The sequence below is a fragment of the Pseudopipra pipra genome, chromosome 3 (assembly GCF_036250125.1).
Source record: "Pseudopipra pipra isolate bDixPip1 chromosome 3, bDixPip1.hap1, whole genome shotgun sequence".
Lineage (NCBI taxonomy): Eukaryota > Metazoa > Chordata > Aves > Passeriformes > Pipridae > Pseudopipra > Pseudopipra pipra.
In genome coordinates this window covers 74,320,798-74,341,476 of record NC_087551.1, presented here as the reverse complement: position 1 = coordinate 74,341,476, position 20,679 = coordinate 74,320,798, and the positions used below count along the sequence as shown (strand labels likewise).

General features: G+C 41.6%; 1 protein-coding gene across 2 annotated transcripts in view; it reads right to left on the bottom strand.

Annotated features, from left to right (window-relative positions):
- The window catches only part of ASCC3 (activating signal cointegrator 1 complex subunit 3), a 262,911-nt gene extending 248,915 nt beyond the window's left edge, over positions 1–13,996 (bottom strand). Inside the window, exon 1 of one of the 2 annotated variants that reach the window (XM_064649888.1) lies at positions 13,860–13,996. The gene's annotated coding sequence lies outside the window, so the exon portion shown is untranslated. The remainder of the gene's footprint in view (positions 1–13,859) is intronic. The other variant, XM_064649889.1, reaches the window with a different exon arrangement.
- Between the last annotated feature and the right edge of the window lie 6,683 nt (positions 13,997–20,679).

Here is a 20,679-nt window from a genome sequence, read left to right as displayed (position 1 = left end):
AATATCACAAAGGTAACAAACACTGCCAGAGAAGTTTTCCACTTCATATTTTCACCAACTACGTAAATTTTCCTCCAGTTCCTGGCCTTCCTATATTTTTAATATAAGCAAATAACAGAACCATCTCTTTCTTTCTCCACTGAAATGTTACAGAGATTGTGGTCAAACAAACATCCTTTTGAAATTTACTTAATCTTATGCTCTCTAACAAATCAAGCAAATTGCCCAGTGGAGCTAAGAGAAGGTGACTGCTAAGATATGGTACTTTAATGTTCAAGAGGAACAGAAATCTTTCTTTACTTAAAATTATGGAATAACATAGCATTAACAGAATCACAGGTAAAATCTGCAGTTCCATTACCCTAAAGTACCAGCTTCTGTAGTCTCTAATATTTGACTTGTTAAATGTCCCTTAAAACCTTACAGCAGTCATTTTGTTTAAACTGCTTAAGGAATATAAAGCCATGTTACCAGGTTTTGCCTATATTGCTTATAATTCTTTAAACTATTAACAAGTTTCTTACTGTCTATGTAAACTTCTCATTTATAAAACCTGAAGAAGTTATTACTAATAACTAATCTAATCAAAAAACGTCATAAAGAAAAAGAGGCTTTAGACATTGGTAATGAATAGCAGGCTGCTATTGATCACAAAGTATTTGAATCAAACAGCATTTTAATTTTCACTTGATAAAGTGGAAACATTTCAAATGAAAAGGAAACTAAAAAGTCAAAAGATATGACAGCCACATGGCTATACAAAAAGTAAACGGACAATACAGTAACTTTTTATATTTTAAATATATATAAATCAAACACAAAAGCGACGAGACCATAGGGACAGAATAAGACATTTTAAATATATCCACACAGAGAATATTTTATTTCTTTACACTGTTATGCAAGAGGAATAAAAATAAATCCCAAAGTATCAAATTTTAGTGACATGAACACATGTCACTAAATGGCTACAATTAGCTTTAGCAGTTTCATTAATACAAAGATAAACTTTATATCTCATTTACAAATGAGATTCAATAGTTATAAACACTCCCCACGTTCTATTTGGTGTGTACCCTTTCTACATTGTACACACCAAAGAAAAAATACTTTAAAGAAAACATTTTAATGAAAAAAATAAACCCATTAGATTAAAAGCTATTTTACACCAATGAGAACATTTGTATCAGATTCACTTAAATCTCTTATCCAAGCATGTTTGATGTAAACAGTACAAATACAGCATCTAGCATCACAGTTGACAGCTAGGGATAATAGTGGTTTAATAATGTTTGGGACATTAATCATGAACAGCAGGCCAAAGCAAGATATTACAACAACAGTATTTTCCAACCTCGTATTTTGCACCTTCACAAGCAGTGCTATATGATGTAGTAACAATTGTATGATTTCAGACATTTCAAAGGCCCAGAGATCACACTGGTATTCTCTCACGTTGTCTGGGTCAAATATTGCTGATCTCCAGTCAAGACCGGGTCAATCTTTGAAAGGGTGATGGCAAGATTAAGGAATATGTACTCAGGAAGAAACGGTGTCTTCCTGACACACAACATTCATCTTAGTGAATACAAGACTTCAAACAAATGCTTCAGCATAACGAGGAGGCATAACAGTGCCTCTGTGTGCCATCATTCACATAACAGACAATTTCAGGATTTTAATTACCTAAGCCACTAAACAAAAAACAAAACAAAACAACATCCAACAAACAAAACAACAACAAAAAAAACACCCTAGGGAAAAAAAAGGAATTACAAGCCACACATTCAATAGAATATTAACCCTTTTCACATTCTGTCACAATCTTAGCCACACACATGTGATTAAACGCCAGCTGCCTAACACTGTTCCTGCTTGCATCAGCTGGAGAGGCATTTCTTCTAATTATGCCCAATAGTGTTTTGGTGTGATGCCAAACACATGGCTTGGCCCAATAAAGTGTTCATTTTAGATGTGCTTTGAGATTGTTACTAAGGATGGCTGTTGTTTCTTAAAAAAGAAAAAAAAAATTTAAAAAAAATACTTTTTTCAGAAAAACTCATCTTCCTTTTCCAAGAATGTACGATGTAGTCTAACTGTTAGACTGAAAAATGTCTGCATTTTTATGCCTTAATGTTTTAATTCCCTGCAGCAAGAGACAAACTGCATCCCAAGCAAAAGGAACTTAAAGATTTGCCTTCCATATGGAGACGTACCGCAAGTGAATCTCTAACTTCAACATATGTAATACGTATGTTCATTTAAACACTAGGCATAAGCCATAAATACAGGATGGGGGGGGGGGTAATTTGTTTGGGTTTTGCTTTAAGCTTAATAGAGGGCCCTCTGTGCCTCTCTGTTTCACACCGTGTCATCAACAGAGGTTGAAAACAACCCCAGGGGGTTCATCTTACTCTGTTTCAGAAAGGTTGGTCACTACAGGAAAAGTAAAAGGTGTGTGGCAAGTAAATAGGAACGTACATGTCCAAAGGAAGTAAAGGGAGGATGAAAAAGAATGGATAAGCAAGAGAAAGAAAAAAATGTTGAGTTAATAACAGCTAAGTAGCACGCTGCACCTTACTGAAGATGGCTCAGAGGATGTGGGATGCATTTCAGCAAACATAGCTGCTGTAATAATACATGCATAACACATAATGGCATAACTGCTGTGATAAAAGCACGCTAGAGCACCTGTTCAGATGGTAGTGAAAAAGTCTCTGTAACACACTCCTATCCTTTTATAGAGCACATAAAAGGATAAAGCCCCCAACGTTAATTACTGGCCACAGAGATGGCATTGCCAAGTTCTTTGCAACTCAGCTTCAGAATGTAAAAGGATTCCTTATAATTGTTGCTAAAGATTCACAATAAAATTTTAATGGAATGAACAACTTCAGATTACTGTAAAGGTACCAGTAGGCGACTACCTTTCCTACGAGTAAAGACTAAGAGAATTGGGATTGTTTGGCCTGGAAAAGAGAAGATGCTTGGGTGACCTAATTACGGCCTTCCAGTACTTAAAGGAAGACTACAAGAAAGATGGGACATTTACAGGGGCACATAATGATAGGACAATGGGTATTGGTTTTGAACTGAAAGAGCGTAGGTTTAGACTGGATATTAAGAAGAAATTCTTTACTTTGAGGCACTGTAACAGGTTGCCCAGAGAAGTAGTGGATACTGCATCCCTGGAAGTGCTCAAGTCCAGGTCGGATGGGACTCTGAGCAACCTGGTCTAGTGGGAAATGTCTCTGCCCATGGCAGGGAGAGACATTAGTACTAGATGATCTTTAAGGTCCCTTCCAATCCAAACTTCTATGACTTCCACTCAGTTTGATATCATCATCATGGTACAGTTGATCCCACCATCCAGATCACTTATGAAGACATTAAGGAGAGTTGGGCCCAACAGTGATCCCTGGGGATTGATACCAGCTCTTCCTTCAGTGATGGTGGATTTGTGCTTGCATCTACCTCGAGCTTTTTTCCCAAGGCCTGGGGCTCAACAGTGCTGGTGAAGACAAAGGTAAAAGTGTTGAGAGCCAGCATTGTTGGAGACTAATTCACCTCTCCTGTTAGACAGCAGGATATTTTCCTTCTGTTTCTGTTTGTTTTTTTACATACCTGAAGAACCATTTCTTATAGTTTTTGACATCTATGGCCAGTTTCAATTTGAGCTGAGCTTTTGTTTTCCAACTGCATCTCGGTGTGCACTGGTGACATCCTTGTAGTTGTCAAGAGGTATTCGTCTGCTTTTCCATCTCTGGTACACATCTTTCGATTTTGAGCAGACTCACAATATTACCACCAACGGGGCTTAACTGTACTTGCACGTTTGATTACCAAGCCAAAGACCACAAAAGGTCTGAAAGTGGCCACAAGAAAATTTACTGAAACAAGCTTTCCTATTCTAGTACTGCTTCTAAACCATGCCACGGTCTGTTTGGTCATCCATCCTCTCACCTTGTCCCAGGAGAAGGTGCATTAGCCCTTTCAGAACTTCAGAAGGTGGACTCCCTAACACTTCAATTTAAAAGTGAAATTGATCTGTGTGTGTGAACTGACCTTAAGGTACATAAAAAAAGAGAATGGATGTGTCTATGTGTCAAAATCCTTCAGCAAGCTAAGAAAAGCCATAACCAGAAAAAAATTATACTGAAAAACATTCTTGCGAAGATACAGATATTGGTACTATACAAGAAGTATTTAAGTGTAACTTGATTGTGCAAGAGGTAAAAATCATCACAGTACAGCTCTTCGAGAAAGATTTCTTAAATACTATCTATACAAACCCATGTGAGCACCTTTTTATGCAACTAAGGCAGATGAATGTGAGGAATTATCAAGCAGAGCATCAGCTTCAGCATGCACTCAGGTACATCTCTCATGGATAACATACAGCTATGCCTGGACATAGAAAATTATGGCATGCAGTGAAAATCCAAATGTCCTTTTGAATTAGCTAGAAATCCCATAAGCAGAAGAGATGATGACTCAGACTACTAACACTGAAGTTAATAAACTGGACCTCTATTTCAGCAGGGCAACAATATTACTTGATTTATTATTATGAACTTTTTTTTATAAGAAAGATACAAGAAAGTCACTTTTGGATAATATATTATCAACTGAAATATCAATGCATATAATAGAAGCTTACTGTTGGGATACTAAAGGTGAAGAAAGTAAGCAAAGTTTACTGAATAATTAGCTATCCAAAGACAAGATAAATTATGTGTGGCTTATTAGTTGGGCGTACAACTAAGATTAGGTTCTGCTTTTTATTTTGAGAAATGTTTATGTTTGGTACACAGAAGAAAACAAAGTACAAAGGACTCTTCAAGGGAAATGGGACTAAAAGAAGGAAAGCAATTCTGCTATACCTTCTAGCTTCTTCAGAAGCATAAAATTAGCAAGACCAAAAGGAGAGATTTATTTAACAGATGCATACCTCAAAAAGCAAAACAGCAAACCGTGGATTCAACTACTACAATTCAAATATCTAAGTCATACCGTTCATGGTAGGTACATCTTAATCATAATTTAGTCAGTTCTGCTTTGGAACTCTTCACAGAAGGAAATAACCAAATACATTATTTTATATTTCATATCAAGCTTTCTCCTTTCCAATGCCCCCTCCCATCTCCACTTTTACAGCACTAAAATATTCAGTCCTAAAACTACACTTTGAATTAGTCTGGAGCATATGACCAAATCAAACTGAGGGCTGAAGAACAGGGTTTTTTGCCACTGCTTCTTGCAAAAACAACATTCATTTGTGCCTGATGGAGGGATCTATTCCTGAAAGCTCAGCACTAACACCTGCCCTTGAACCTTAGGAGGAAGTGAAGAGGAAAGTTTCTAGTCCTGGTCCCTGAAGTATAATTGGAGATATGAACCCCTACACATACTCCAAAGTTTGTCTACTTTGCCTAGACTAATCTTAAAAGTAATAAGCTTAAGACTGCTTTTAGTCAGGTCTAAGGTCAAGCTCCTAAACAACTGGGAACAAGACTGGAAAGCAGAAACAAAGTCTTCAGCTCCATTAGAGAATAAATCTGACAAATTATTTATTAGAAGGTCTACTATTTTCATCTTGATCCCCAACACGCAGCCCAGTCATCTCACCAGGGAATCTGTACAAGAAAATGTGCATTCTGAATACTGACCCCAAGAACTCCACGAATTCATACCCATGTAACTTGACAGTACTTCACTTGTCTACTGCGGCTATGTTTACAACACATACATAGGCAGACACTACTGCGCTTATAGGCAGAGAAGTACCATGCAAAGCCTAGAGCCCATTTCTTTCAGGGCATTTAGGCATGTGCACTGACATTTTTGTCTCCAAAACCAGCTGATATTTTGGATAGAAAACCAACAAGGTGAGAACATTTCTGAAGCCCGTGCCTGAATCATGCAGGAAGATTCAAGCTTCCCTTATGGTAGACACCTTTGTGGGACTGTGATGGACTGAAATGTCAGTAATGTCTTCAACATTGTCAAAATCCTAGGAAGACTTTTTGTCAAACTACAAGGAAGCAACTCCCTGTCTTTGACCACCTAAGCCTGACTGGAATTTGGACTGTGAAGGGGGACTTGAGATAAGATTATTGTCTAATCATCTCAAGTCTGAGGAGAAGTAAACAAGGCCCAGGAAAGAAGAATGTATATGTGTTAAGAATCAGCTCTAGATGGGCTCAGGGGATGGTGGAGGAGAAGGGTTTTGGGTGTGTGATGGTGAAATCTCTCCACACCAAACCAAGGGAGTAATGCCCTCCCTCCAGAAAGCCCACGTACACACAGGACATTGATGTGAGAGGCAGTTGAGAAGGGTCATAAACCATCAAAGACCCCCAAAGCACCCCCTGACTCATTCCTGAAGCCTTCCTCCACCAGAGGACTGCATGTGATCCAATGAGGTAATAAATCCAGAGCCTGTCACAAAAGACTGCCCCCCCAACCCCAGGGGAGGTGCCTGGCATTTCTTGAACATATATTAATCCACTGGACTCCATGTTTTGTGGGACCCCCACCACCAAGAAGACCAGAACCTGACCGAAGGGATGCCACAGGGTTACACAGAGTGGTGATACATCTTCTATTTTAATCTTTCTCTGTCACTTTCTTTCTTCCCCTTTCTCCTTTTCTTCTTCCTTTCTCTCTCTCTTCCACTGCCTTACATTTACTGTTAAATAAAACCAATACTATTGACTTTGGCATCTGGTCTCATTTGTACCTTAATTCAGGCAGAAGCATTCCTAACAACTTTAATAACCGGATCGTAATGGGGACTTAGCCTCTAAACACAGTGTCTAGTGGCCTTTGAGACTCTTTATAGCAGCAAAGATATTTGCATGGAACAGTACATGTGACACAGGCCCTGTGAAATGCCCACATCCTCTGAAACAGTAGCTGAATACAAGGTGTAATTCTGTGAAGTTTTTAAATTCCCAACAGGGATGTGTTCAAGCACACAAATCACTTACCAGATTTACAGACAACTAAACAAATGCCTCAAACTGTATTATCTCCCAGTTCTAAATAACTAGATGTTTATTATCCGCTCAATACCATTATTATCCATCATAATTAACTCCGATTTTATTCAAAATAGGGTTTCAATCGGCTATAAAAGCACTGAAGCAGAATTTCTCATTTAGAGGAAATATTAAATTTTTTTTCATTAAGCAATTTTATTGATAATACTGGTAATAATATGGTAATGCAACCTGAAAAAAAAATCCTGCAAGTGCTTAAAAATAAACTACAGAATTATTTGTCAGAACAGAAATATGCACAGTTTTAGACCAGTTAAGAAAGAAGCTGTAGATTCTACGGTACTTCTAGTAATATACAAGAAAACTAATTTAATTGTCACGTACTAAAAGTATGGAAATGCCCTTCAAAAAGAAACACAGGTTCTGGCCAACTCTGGCTATCACTAAATGAAAAGTTCCCAAAATTATCAGCTATAAATAAGCTCATCCTATTTCCAACAGCTTTTGAGAGAGTAAGAATTTTTATCAATAGTTGCAATAAATAATAAAGAAATTTGTGGAAAATGACCCATTACATAAAAATAGGAACAACCTGATGTCATCGTCCACACAAATGCACCAATTTCATTAAAATAATACAAGTGTATTGGGTAATTTTAAGTGTTTGCTGTATTTAACAACATTCAGGTTTATTGCATTCATTTAATTTTTATATTAATGTTTGTAGTATTTTCTAAAAAACATCCTTTATGCTTTTCTACCATTAGTTATTTTGTTTGATATTTATCATAGTTTTTGAGCAGAGAAGGAGTCAGAAAGTCATGAAAGTTTGCAGAAAACTCTCTAGTTAGTATCTTCCCAATAATACACTGCAACTGGGAGCTGAAAGCTATGCATTTCATTCAAAATTCTTCTCTCTAATAAGTGTTTTAATTTTGAATATACTAAGATAATGCTAATAAAATGTCGCAGATAAGTATCCCCTGAATTTTAGCTATTAGGCTGCTGCATTTAAGACCTGGATCGATATGTTTAATACACATATTTAAACTCTGCTAAGTTTAAGTAATTTTAGCACTGCTATTCCTCAGTCTTTCTAAACTTACTCCTAGAAGTCTACCTCAGCTTTTCTTACCAATGTGGCAGTACCAAACTGCCAAAGACTCTCAGTCCCCAGTAACTCCTAATTTCCTGAGAAACATCATGATTTAGGAATACAGAGAATGTCAAGATTTTTAACAAAACTCTCTGGGAATACAAAATAATCAAGATAATTTTTCCCAAATCTCCAAACTTTTAAGGTAGATATAAAACATACAGATCTGCACAACACAAAACAGACAAATTCTACCAATTTTGTTTTCTGACCACACTTTGGTATTTTGAGGGGGTGTCAATTACTGGACAGCTTATTACTGCTTGCTGCATAAAACAGGTAACATGAAATCTGACATGCCTTCTCTTTCAAAGTGACTTCTAGCTCATTCTCTAAGTGAGAGGACTTACCAATCATCTCTGCAGATTGCAGAAGAGAGGACTTTCAGAGATCCTCTTTACTCTTCCCTAATCTTTCGAGGAGAGGACAAATTAGAATAATCATTAAGATTGGAAAATACCTTCAGGTTCATCAAGTCCAATCTCTGACTGAATACCACCATGACCACTAAACCATATCACAAAGTGCCACATCTACTTGTGTTTTGAACAACTTGATCCACCATAGAGCAGCAGCTAAGAATAATGCCTTCCTATTTCTTGAATAAATTCATCAGAATTGTTTCCAAATACAAACTCACTGAGCCAATCAGCTCAGCAGTCCTCAACAGTTTCAAAGAAAGGTTGACTTAGACATAAATGTTTCCATCTATGTTTTATAAAACAGTCCGTACAAAGTTATCTACTTATTCTCACAACTTACTCAGAATCCAATTTACAGCTGCAAAACTAAAATTTACCTGACAAATGCTTCAATCACCAACCCATCACTCCATAATCATCTATTCTTACTGTATGACCTGTTTATTATTAAGATTCAGGCCTGTAATATCAGATTCAGTCTATTTTTCAGGCCAAACATCCAACGCACCTTTGGGCAAGCAGGAGTAGCAGATGGCTCAGAGTAAATACATGCCTTATGATGGGAAAAGCTAGGGAGGTGTATAATCCATATCCATAAGCTCCACATACAAGGGGAGATCTAGCAACTTTTCTATCCCTAAATATCTGTCAGGTAAAATATTCTCCATCTTCCTTTTAAAGTTATTCTTCTGCAGCATCCACAAGACTTAATAAGACAGAAAAAGAACATGAGTTTTAATTTGCATCTGAGAGATGTGCTCAGTGACAGGCTGGCCACCAAACTCTAGTCCACCTATCAATGTACTGAGTAGAACACAGAAAACACCACCTGACCTCTCAGAAAGTACAAACTGGTAAATACTCAAGCAGTCCAGCATTGCAACCGTAGCCTAATCAAGTCTTTCTTGGCTTCTCTCTACTCTAGTATGGATATTCATTGAACTATACAAAGTTGTGTACAACTTCAAGAGGAATATCTATACCAAGTGACTAGAATAACCTCAAGAAATACAGGGCATAGGGATATTTCACACCACTGGTTAATTCAGTGAGCACTGTTACGACAGAACCACAGTGTGCTGCTAATGCTTCCTTCCGGCACACTTTTAGGTGCCTGTGCAGTGTTGGGGCGGGTTGATCCCAGCCAGCAGCTATGCAGGTGCTTGCTCACCACCACCACCCACCCTGCCCCACCCCAGTGGAACAGGGCAGAAAATAGGAAGAAAAGACAAAAACTTACAAGTTGAGATAGAGACGAGTTTAATAGAGAAGGAAAGGAAAAATATTGCACAAGTGAAGGAAACAAAAGTTCACCACATCCAACAGGCTGACCAATGCCCCAAACTCCACTTTACAAACCTCCAAACAATAGACACCTTGGAAGCAAAAACACACCCTTTCTTCTTCCTCTACCTCTGTTTTTATTTCTGAGCATGTCAATACACAGTACAGTATATCCCACCAGCCAGTTTGGGTTTACTATCCAAGCTGCATCCCCATACAACCTCTTGCCCACCCTGAGCACACTCGCTGGGCAGGCAGAGTGGAAGAAAAAAAGCCTTGATGCTGTGCAGACCAGCAGCAGCCAAAACATTGGTGTGTTATCTATCAACATTGTTTTAGCTGCATTTCTCAAGCACTACAAATATGATGAAAGTTAACTCCTAAACCTAGTATAGGAATGTACTTGTATTGCCTTTGTGCAGAGGTGATTCAATTCCTCAGAGAAAGATAAGCATAAAGAATGCTCTGACTGTAGATCCCCTTAGGGACTGTGCTTGAAATAAACACAAAATCGCTCCTTTCTGTGATGTGATGAGGTGTTTAGAAAGCAAGAATGGGTACATACAGAGTGACTGACTATTGCTCATAATGTAGGAATAAAGAGGTACATGATAAAACTCATTACTAAGGTGAAAATAATACCAAATTGAATGCCTTCCCTGTGTAGAACATAATTAAATTTGGGAATTCATTGCCACAGGATGGCAAAAAGACTAAAAGTTCAAGTATGCTTAGATGAATTAATGGAAATCAAATGTCTTGGTAGCTACTGAACTCAACAGCTTAAAAGCTGATAATCAGTTATTTAAATCACTGACTACTGAAAGGTAATATGAAAGTGAAGGTATAATTGGATTTGTTTCCCATTTCTTCTCAGTACATCACCTAAGCATCTGCTACTGGCTGCTAAAGGAGAGAGACTAGACAAACATTTTGTTTGAAAACAGAGCTATAGATGCGATGACAACAAAGATTCTGAGGATTACAGTTTGGGATTTAGGAGCCTAATGTCTCTCAACCCATTTGTGGGTCCTACCCTTGGTTTCTTCTCTGTTTAGCTCAGACAACAGCTATCATATTTCTAACAACTTCCAACTACACTTTATAGGTAATTTGTTAAACTGCTTTTGATTAGATAAGTTTGTCTAAACTAGAGAGTAGATTCTGGTTTCAGTTCTTTCTTCAAACATTAAAGCGTAATTCAGTTTAAGAAAATGTGTAGGCTAGAAAGTGCTCAAGACCAATTTCAGCAATTGTTACTATAAACAATTTACCAAGAAAACACTATCCTGTTATTTGGAGTAATGGGAACTCTATTTTCTATGGGGAAATTTTTGTAGAAGGGAGAAAGAAACCTGTTCAGCAGTCAAAACACTAATATGTGCTAGAATTAATCCCAAAATTAAAGCTTTCAAATAAACCTTATATTGTAACTAACCAGCAAAAGACAACATGTGTCTGCCCTTCCCCCAACCACCTCCACACTCCAATAGCAGCTCCTATGAGTATGTAAGACAAGAGGACTGAAACACACAGGAATAACATGGACCAGCCTGAGCTCAGTTCAGTATTTATAAAGGATAACATTTTTCAGAGGAACTGTTGTAGCTCAACACAAACCTGCAGAAACATACACTGGTGCTTTATGAAAAACAAATTTTCTCATAACCTTGTAAAAAAGATTTTACAAGTATAAATGTTCTTACTGAAAACAGAATTAATACTGCACTTAACAAAACTGTAAATGATACTGAGAAGCAAGAGACTGCAACTATTTTAGGGGCCAAATTACAATTATCTTAAAAGAACCATATCCAACATGAACAGTAAAACATATGATAAGCAAGGTAAGAAACCACAAAAACAGATGATACAAAGAAACAACACATTAGTTGTAGTTCTGCAGAAACTCATCTACAGACTACAGCAAGTGACAATCATCACATCATTTGTAACATTGAAAATATGGGCATGGAAAGACAGGAAACATTTAATATTTAAATACAAGAGTGAGGTACTAAAACATACCAAGTTGTCCTTTCCACTAGTCAGTATTAAAGACTCCATTAGAGTACTGCTGTCTTTGTTGCACACCCTGTCTCTAAAAAGACACATACCAGCCTAGAAGGATGCAGTGGAGGATTAACAAAAATGACCAGCAATGTAAAGTAATTACCAACAAAGAAACACACAACAAATTCAGATTGTTTAGGTATTGTATTTCAAATACATACATGTTAGCTGTAGAAAGGAAAGAACAAGAAGAAAACAAAGGAGTGAAAAAGAGCAGTGTGTACTCCTCTTTAAGAGAAAGCCTCTGCAAGAATCACAAAATCACATGATCAGAAGGTTGGAAGGGGCTCCAGTGGATCATCTGGTCCAACCTCTCTGCTCAAGCAGAGTTGTCCTAAAGCAAACTGCACAGTGCAGGCAGTTCTTGAGTATGTCCAGTAAGGAAGACTCCACAACCCCTCTGGGCAATCTGTTCCAGTGCACAGTCACCCACATAGTGAAGTTCTTCCTCAGGTACAGGTGGAACTTCCTGTGCATCATTTTCTTCTCACTCTCTCGTCCTATTGCTTGGCACCACTGAGAAGAGCCTGGTTCCATCCTCTTGACACCCTCCTTTCAGATACTTATAAACATTTATGAGATCCCCTCTCAAGCTGTCTCTTCTCAAGGCTAAACAGGCCCAATTCTCCCAGCTGATTCTCAGGAGATGCTCCTTCCCCTTAATCATCTTCATAGCCCTCCCCTGGACCCACTCCAGGAGCTTCAGGTTTAGCTTCAAAGCATGTTCCATAAACACAGAAATGTTAGAAAATATTGTCATTTGGCAGTTTCCCACCTTCTCTCTGATTCAGTGGAATCAGTGACGTCAACTCTTCCAAAGTCCTAGCTTTTAGAGAAAACTGAGGTCTAACACTTAAACTAGTTTCTACAATGCGTAAAGGCCTAGTTGGGAGCTGGTCTGTATTCCCACATAAATGGGAAGACACACCACCTCACTGATATAATCAATGCTGTCTTCACAGGAAGGCCTGTTTGCATCTGAACTGATGGTTGGTTTGGTTTTCTTCCTCCTAAAAGTTTATCTCTGCAATCTACCGTGTGGACATATGCAACCTTTGTTGCAATTTCCTGGAACTTCCAATATTTTTCCTACTCATTGACTAAACTCAAGTCAAGTCTATCCTCAGTAAAGTAACTCTTCTCTGCAAAAATTAAGGCTACCAGTTCCATTTCAGTAGCACCGCTTTTCAGTTGTTTAAAAAGCCAGAAGACTTGGAGGATCTACACAGATGTTAATCCATTAAAAACAATAACAAAATCTAAACTCAGAACTCGTAAAAGGTTCTAATCAAAGGTATTATTTGAATTCCAACACGATACACACTCCTGAAGCACCTCTGGTGCAAGCCTTAGACTGTCATGGTTTATTAGCACAGCTGTCAGTTCACCACCATGAAACCGAAACGAAGCAAGCAGTGTTAGAAAGGGAGAAACGTTCTACATGACCACGTGTTGGTTTTTTCATTCTTCATTTCTAGTTCCCTACATTTATTAATAGCCGTGGTAAGCACTCGAAGTACGTTCGACACCCACGCGTTTCCCTCTCGGCCGTTCCCGTTTCCACGAGCGCACCGTGGCCAAGCCCAGCAGGCGCACGGAGAGCACCCGGCACCGGGCCCTCCGCAGCGACCTTGCACCAGGCACCGCGGAGCGCGGTGGGCACAGCGGGGGCACTGCGAGCCCCGGCCCCGCCGCCGGCCCGGGGCTCCCGCGTGGCACCGGGCAGGGCCTGCCCGCCCGGCCCGGCGCTCCCGCCCCTCACCAGGGGGGCCAGACCGCGGCCCCGCGCCAGCCGCCGCGCAGAGCAACGTTCCCCCCGCCCGCCGGAGGGCACCGAGCCCCGCCCGCAGCCGGGGCCGCCCCCCCCGAGCACCCCCTGGCCGCGCCCGCCGCGCCGCCCGACCCCCGCCCGCCGCGCACTTGCCTTACGGCTCCGCCGGGTCCGCTGCCGCCAACAGCCGGCGCGGCGCGACACTGCCGTACAGCGAGCAGGCGGGGCGGTGTCCGGGACGGCCCGTGGGGCTCCATCGCCTGGGCCGTGCTTGTCTCTGTGCCTGTGCTAGTACCATTGCCCCCGTGCCAGTGGCACTGCCCCCGCTCCCGGCCGGGCTCTCCGCGCCGCTCAGCCCCCGCGCCGTGCACAGGCCTACCTCGGCTCCAGGCTCGCCCCCGCCGCCCTCTCTGTGCAGACAAAACGTGGCTCTCCCGGTGGTGCCGCGGCTGCTGCGCCCGCGCCAGATTCCCTGCGTGGTCAGATACAGCCTGGGGGCAGCTCCCGGTAGCATTTCACAGAATCACAGCATCAGATTGCAAAGAACTCTTGAGATCATCGAGTCTAACCTATGACCGAACGCCACCCTGTGAACTAGACCATGGCACCAAGTGTCACATCCAGTCTTTCCTTAAACACCTCCAGGGATGGTGACTCCACCACCTCCCCGGGCAGCCCATTCAAGTGTTTAACAACTCTCTCAGTGAAGAAATTCTTCCTGAACTTCCCCTGGCGCAGCTTGAGGCCATTTCCTCTTGCCCTGTCACTAGTTGCCTGGGAGAAGAGACCAACCCCTGTGTGAGAAATAGAAACCCAATCGGGCAATTTCCAATCAGAATTTTATTATATGATAAAAGCAATTTCAGCGCTGGGTGATCAGGGAAGGGGTCCAACAACTCCCAACACCTGTCACACCCAAAGAAGATAGTTGTCCTACATTTATTTCCAGCTACTTCATGAATATTCATTATACATAAGCATAAACATTACACATTGTTGAGTCAGACATTCAACAGATGTTTTTCTTTTAACAAGAATGTTATCTATAAGCATCCATAATATATTGTCAAATCAGACACTCTGCAGATGTTTGCTAGCTACAAAGTTATAAATTTCAAGAAAGGTCCTATTATCTATCTAACTAAACAAAATTGTCTCACTATAAATCCTACACAAGGTAAAAGGGAGGTAACTTGTTTTATCTCTTTATAGGGGCCCAATTAAGTTTTACGACTTGTTTTTCTTTTCTCTCGAGGTCATATTGACCCTTCACTGTTTCTTCTCAATCAACTCGAATTATTTTCTCAGTTTATCACAATCCCTCCCCTCTTTCCATAAAATTATTAATTCGAGTTTTTTGTTCTAATCTGGACAATATTAATTTGACATTTTCTTCGTCCCGAGAAGGTGGAGTTCTGGTGACCAACAGTATCTTAGCATTTTGAGCCGTCTTTGGATCTATCGGCATTGTGGATATTTGCATTCCTTGTACTACAGAAACTATCAATCTAATGAAACAAGGGATTAAACATGGTAAAAAGATTATACTGGCCAACGCGCATAACAGAAAGAATCCTACTTTCTTCCACCAAGCTGTTCCTAACAAGTTATCCCACCATTTGCTGTCAAGCATGGAGTTCCATTTTTGTACAGGTACATGAGTCAGTTTTCTGATATCCTTTGCAATATCCATAACTGCCTGTCTATTATCATCAATTTGTAAGCAACAATCCGAAGTGTTAAATTTACCACACACACCCCCTTCCTCGGCTAACAGATAATCTAAGGCGAACCTATTCTGGTACACAGCTGCTCGGGTTTTTGATTGCTGACTTGTGATTAGATCCAGAGTTTGAACTGTCTTATTGGCTACTATTTCCATGACTGCTTGGAGGCGGATAATCCTATTTAGCATGTATATGGGGGTTCGATAACCCCAGGACCCATCTTGGGCCCAAGTAGCTGGTCCGTAAGTAGCAATGATTCGTTCAGGAGGCCATTCATCATCGTACCACTTTTGCGTTTCCCCAATGTCTTCCCTTTTTTCTCGGCGTATGGTTCCATAATCATCATACAAAGGTACACCTAAACTCATACCTTTTTCAGGGGGCAGCAAAAAGAACCCTGGTTGGATTATACCTAGTGTACAGACTCCTCTCCAGTCTTTAGGGAGCTGTGTATATGCTCGCTTTCCACATATCCAAAATAATCCTTCCGGAGCTGCCCATTCTAAATCAGTACTGCTTGCTTGGTCCCAATATATTTTTAATTCTTTTATGCTCTCAAAAGGGTTTTTCACATCTGTGTCATTACACCACCAGCTTTGAGCTTCCTCATGCCAAGCACAATCTGCAGTCATATTGTTAGTCCAATATCCTAACGGTTTCTTTGGCCACCAGTATTCTCCTGTGGTATTTATTATTTTCACTGATAGGCATGGGGACTCTCCTACTTTAGTTTTATATGTTTCCCTACCTCTCCGTTCAATGCATTCTTGCCCAATTACATCAGAAATTAGAATCCAACCTTGGGGCCTAGATTCTGATGCTCTCTGGGAATGATTCCATTTTAAAATTTCCCATGGGGTGAGACTAGTACCTTTCCAGGGCCACTCTTCTGTCATCAAAGGTCCATTACAAATCCAGCACTTAGGTAAATTTAAGGTTTGAATAATATGTTCCATTAGATCAATATATAGGTTAGTTCCATAACTCGGGAGTTGCCAATCCTCTCCTAGTTTGTCTTTCAATTTCTGGTACAAGTCACCTGTGTTGAAAGGCTTTCCTTGTGTGGTTTTTTTTTCAATGTAGTTTGCACCCTCTGTTTTATTATTTCCTCCCTTTTCATGTCCTGCATTCCACCACCGTCAGAAATGTCCCAATGGCCTTCTTGAGTGAAACAAATCCATTCCTCTCCCTTAGGACAGCTAAGTCCCAGCCTGGTTCCCCCTTTACCTAAATTTTTGCTACCCATAGTTGTCGAGAATCCGTGTTGCAAGTATTCAGTTGTCTAGAGTCATAGCAGACTTTGTTGACAAATGAGTGATAGCTTAAGCTTTGAATCATACGACCTTTGTATCGTGTAATTTGGTAGCATTTTGCACACTCGTCAGACAGGGCATGAGCCCAAAAGCAGCAGAGTATCCAAAAGGGTCCAGCATAACTTAAGCCTCCACGGCCCATGCCCAAACGGGGTTGCATCCCGTGGCTGGCTGTCAGTGGCAGGTTCAGAGGTTAACCTGGTCTTGCCCCTTTTAGATTTTCTAATTTAATTAAGGCCCAGTTTTTCCGTTTCCAGGTAAAGGTTCACTTCATCTCACAATAACGGATTCTGTTAACAAAATTATTATTCCCACTAATTAGTATATATATAAATCGTTAGCCATTGTGACATTCTTTACATGGGGTCTATAAAGTTAAAGTCATCCAGCGGGCAGTCAATTTGGGCTGTTTCTTCAGAGAATTTCTCCGCACTGTATCTTAATGCTGCATACCAGTCAGTTTCAAATATTTCCCAATTTACTGGTAATAACAATTCCCACCCACAGAACAGCTTATTTATTTGTACTGACTCCAATTGGGGTTGACCTCCTTGTGTGTCACGACACACAGGGCAATGTATATGTCGGTTAAAGGCCACACAGGACCATTTACGGTGACAGTGCCTACACTGACACTCTACCCAACCATCATGTTGAGCCCACGGATGTTTCATACAGCGTATACGATCTGGTGGTGGTGGTCCAGGTGTTAGGGGATCTTCTTTTTCAAGGTCACAAGCTAACACAAGGATTGGGTTAACTAAACGATTAGTAAAATATGCACCTGCCCCTCCACTCTGCCAGGGGATGGCTCCTTCTTTCCAGGAAACAAACCGCTGTCTCCTTAGAATTTGTCCTGGGACTAATTGAAACCAAGATCTCAGGCTAGGTTTTATACAGAAACTTTCAGGAAATACTTCTCGGGTCTTTAAGTCTCTTTGTTCTGGGGATAACTCATTCCAGCCTTCAATATGTTTTCTCCATTCAGGTGATGGATTCATAAAGGTCCTTTTTGGAGTTTAAGTCGTAGGTCCCCAGGCGCTGATGACACAGTCCACTCTTTCAGGGGTGATGGAGCAACAAGTCCCTTCACTCTGGTCGCGTGTTTGCATTTGCAGTTGAGACACGTGTCTACTCCTGCATAAAAGTTGTTCTCTTGGCTTCTCAGTTTGAATTTTAGTGGTACAGCTTCCAGGGTTGTTTGCTGGAACAAACTGCCTGTGAACATTTAACTCCTGACACATTGTTAGTTTACATTTAAGACAAAACCCCTTTCCGAGTTAGGGTAGGAAATATTCTTTCACAAGTTATGAGCCTGCGGCAGTTTTAAAAGACAGGGGATGCAAGGGTTAGTAAATAGTTTCTTTTCCCTTAGATAGTTCTCACAGTTTTCAAAGCATCACCTTATTACCTTATGATATATATATTGCACCGGTGGGTTTTAGTTTTTGTGTTCGCCGGGAATTTACACTGCTTTTGTCTTCCCTCCCCTTTCGGTCTGATGGGGGAGCGGAGGGTTCCGAGTTAGACTGGACTGGGACTCTAGCTACTAACACCGCTCTTTTGTTCTCTTGCAGCCTCTGCACCCCAGCCGATCTCTTGCTCGCAGCCGCTAAGGTGTTATGAGTTGCTCCGTTCGTGTTGGCCACAGCCAGGAAATAATTTGCCTTTGCCCCTGCTACGGCCCCCGCTGTGTCTGCGAAGGTGGCAGCAGCTCCTGTACTAAACTTAGATTTTGCCTGTCCCACAGTTGGATTTATCCTTTCTGTGCGCGTGGTTAACGCTGTCCCGGCACTCGCATCTGCTGTCTCTGCCTGGACCACAATAGCAGGAACTAAAACTTCTTCACTAGTCAGAGCAACAACTAGGACTAGCTTTTCCTGTCTTCGCTTTATTGTGCTCGCCACAGTTTTAAACTTCGGGATTGCTTTCTGCTCTAATTTCGCTCTCTCTGTCCCCAGATCGTTTCCTGTCACACGCATTCCCACTGTATCACACACAGGTAACACTTTTTCTTCACGGCGCCAGCCAGTTCTGTCGCCATGGTAACGGCTATTCCGGAAGCTCCCCTGCTCTCTGAGCCGGGAGTTCTGTTGCCGCAGTAACGGCTGTTCTTATAATCGCCTCACCGCCCACCGTACTAACTTTCTGCTTTCTGTTCTGATATACTGCCCAAGCTATCTCTAATAATTTCTTCTTTATATCGTTTGTGGACTGCCCCACAAACAGGTATACCAGCTGTTTCTTTCCCAAGTCTGATTCTAAATCAATATCAATATATTTTCTAACAGCATCTTTCAATCTGCTCAAAAAGTCTGTGGGCTTTTGCTTTTGCCTGGTTTCATACATTTTGACCCAACTTATTTCTCTTGTCGTTTCCTCTACAACAGTACAGCCCGCAGCAAACTTTGGGGTCTCTCTTGCACTCTCTTACACTCTCTTGCACTTTCTTACAGCTCTCATATCAGTAGCGTCACCAACAGAATCAACTGCCTGAGCACCCATCAGTGGTGCTGAGCTACTCGTTCTCAGAAACACCTCTACATTTGGGGCCGTCGCCCCCCCCTGGGGCCGACGCCTTCTCTTCACTGCTACTGATACAACTATCAACCTTAGCTGTTACTAGTTTCTCTACTTTTGAGCTCACTTCTGCCGTTGTTATGGCAACTTTATCTACCCCGGCAAAGCTGCCAGCTGCGGCAGAGCTACAGACTGCTTCCCTGCTCGGTGGAACAGACAGGGCAGACCCCGCAGCCATTGCCCTTGTGGGGCCGGGAGTTTCTCTTGCTGTTACTCCCGTTGTAATCAAACTAGATGTTATTTCTGGGCTAGCCAGCCCCGCAGCGTCCGCGTAAGCCTCCCTCTGCTCTGCCGCGCTGAAAGCGGCTTCAACAAAAGTTGATTTCACTTGCACCTCTGTGCGTACTCCAACTAAACCGACAGGACTCACTCCCGCTGGACCCGAGCTAACTTCTCCAGAGGCTTTAATTTGCCTAATCCCTCCCGGTGCAGCCAGATCCGCACCAGGGGGTCCTTCAATGGCTCCTTCCTGCTCAGCCAGAGCCGGTCCAGGAGGAGTAACCACCACCCCGGCAGCTCCAACTCTCCCCCCCGCTGCTGCAGCAGGGAGTCCGATTTGTGGAACTCCCGGGCTACTCTCTCTCCTGTCAGGTGATATCAACATATCTAAATCATCTTCTCTGGTGTTCTTAAATAGGATTTGTGGGATAGGAGCAGCTTTGACTCGATCTTTCTTTTTCCCTCTTTTTCTAACTCTATTTCCGATTTTTCTGCCCCTTCTGAGCTTTCGTTTCTCTTACCTTCCACCCCCAATCCAGGGCGTGTTAATAGGAACAAAACCAACTCTGCTTATCGAATTTCCCGCCACCTCTGTTCTACATGTAAAAGCGAGATTAATTGAAACACTGTGTTCAGTTCAAACGGACCAAATTCCGGCCATGCTACTCCTCTCATTTGTCCAAACATGCCAAGCATTTAGAGACAGCCTACACAGCTCTTCCTTCTTTAAAGATGTCTCAGAACCAGCTAACGTCTTTCAATGTTTTAAAACCAAACTCAGGGGGGATTCTTTAGGGATCTTCAATTTTGAATCCACACCACCCATGCTTGCAAAACAAAAGCAAACCACAGTCACACACTGGGTTTCGAACTTGCTACCTTTAGGTTACAAGGCTTTTTCGCAACCTCTCGGCTATTTACAGAGTCACACTGACTCCAAAGCCCCACTGGCTCTCCCACAGCGTCAGAGCACCGGAGGGCGTCCCCTCCAAACCACACAGCCCTAGGCTGACCCGCTCTGACCTGGGTAACTGGCGAACCCCCGTTCGCCTCCCCTGAAAATTGACTCTCTAGACTGTTCCGAGGGCCCAAGTCAAAATTTTCAGGAATCCGTGCCCCCTATCCCGGGA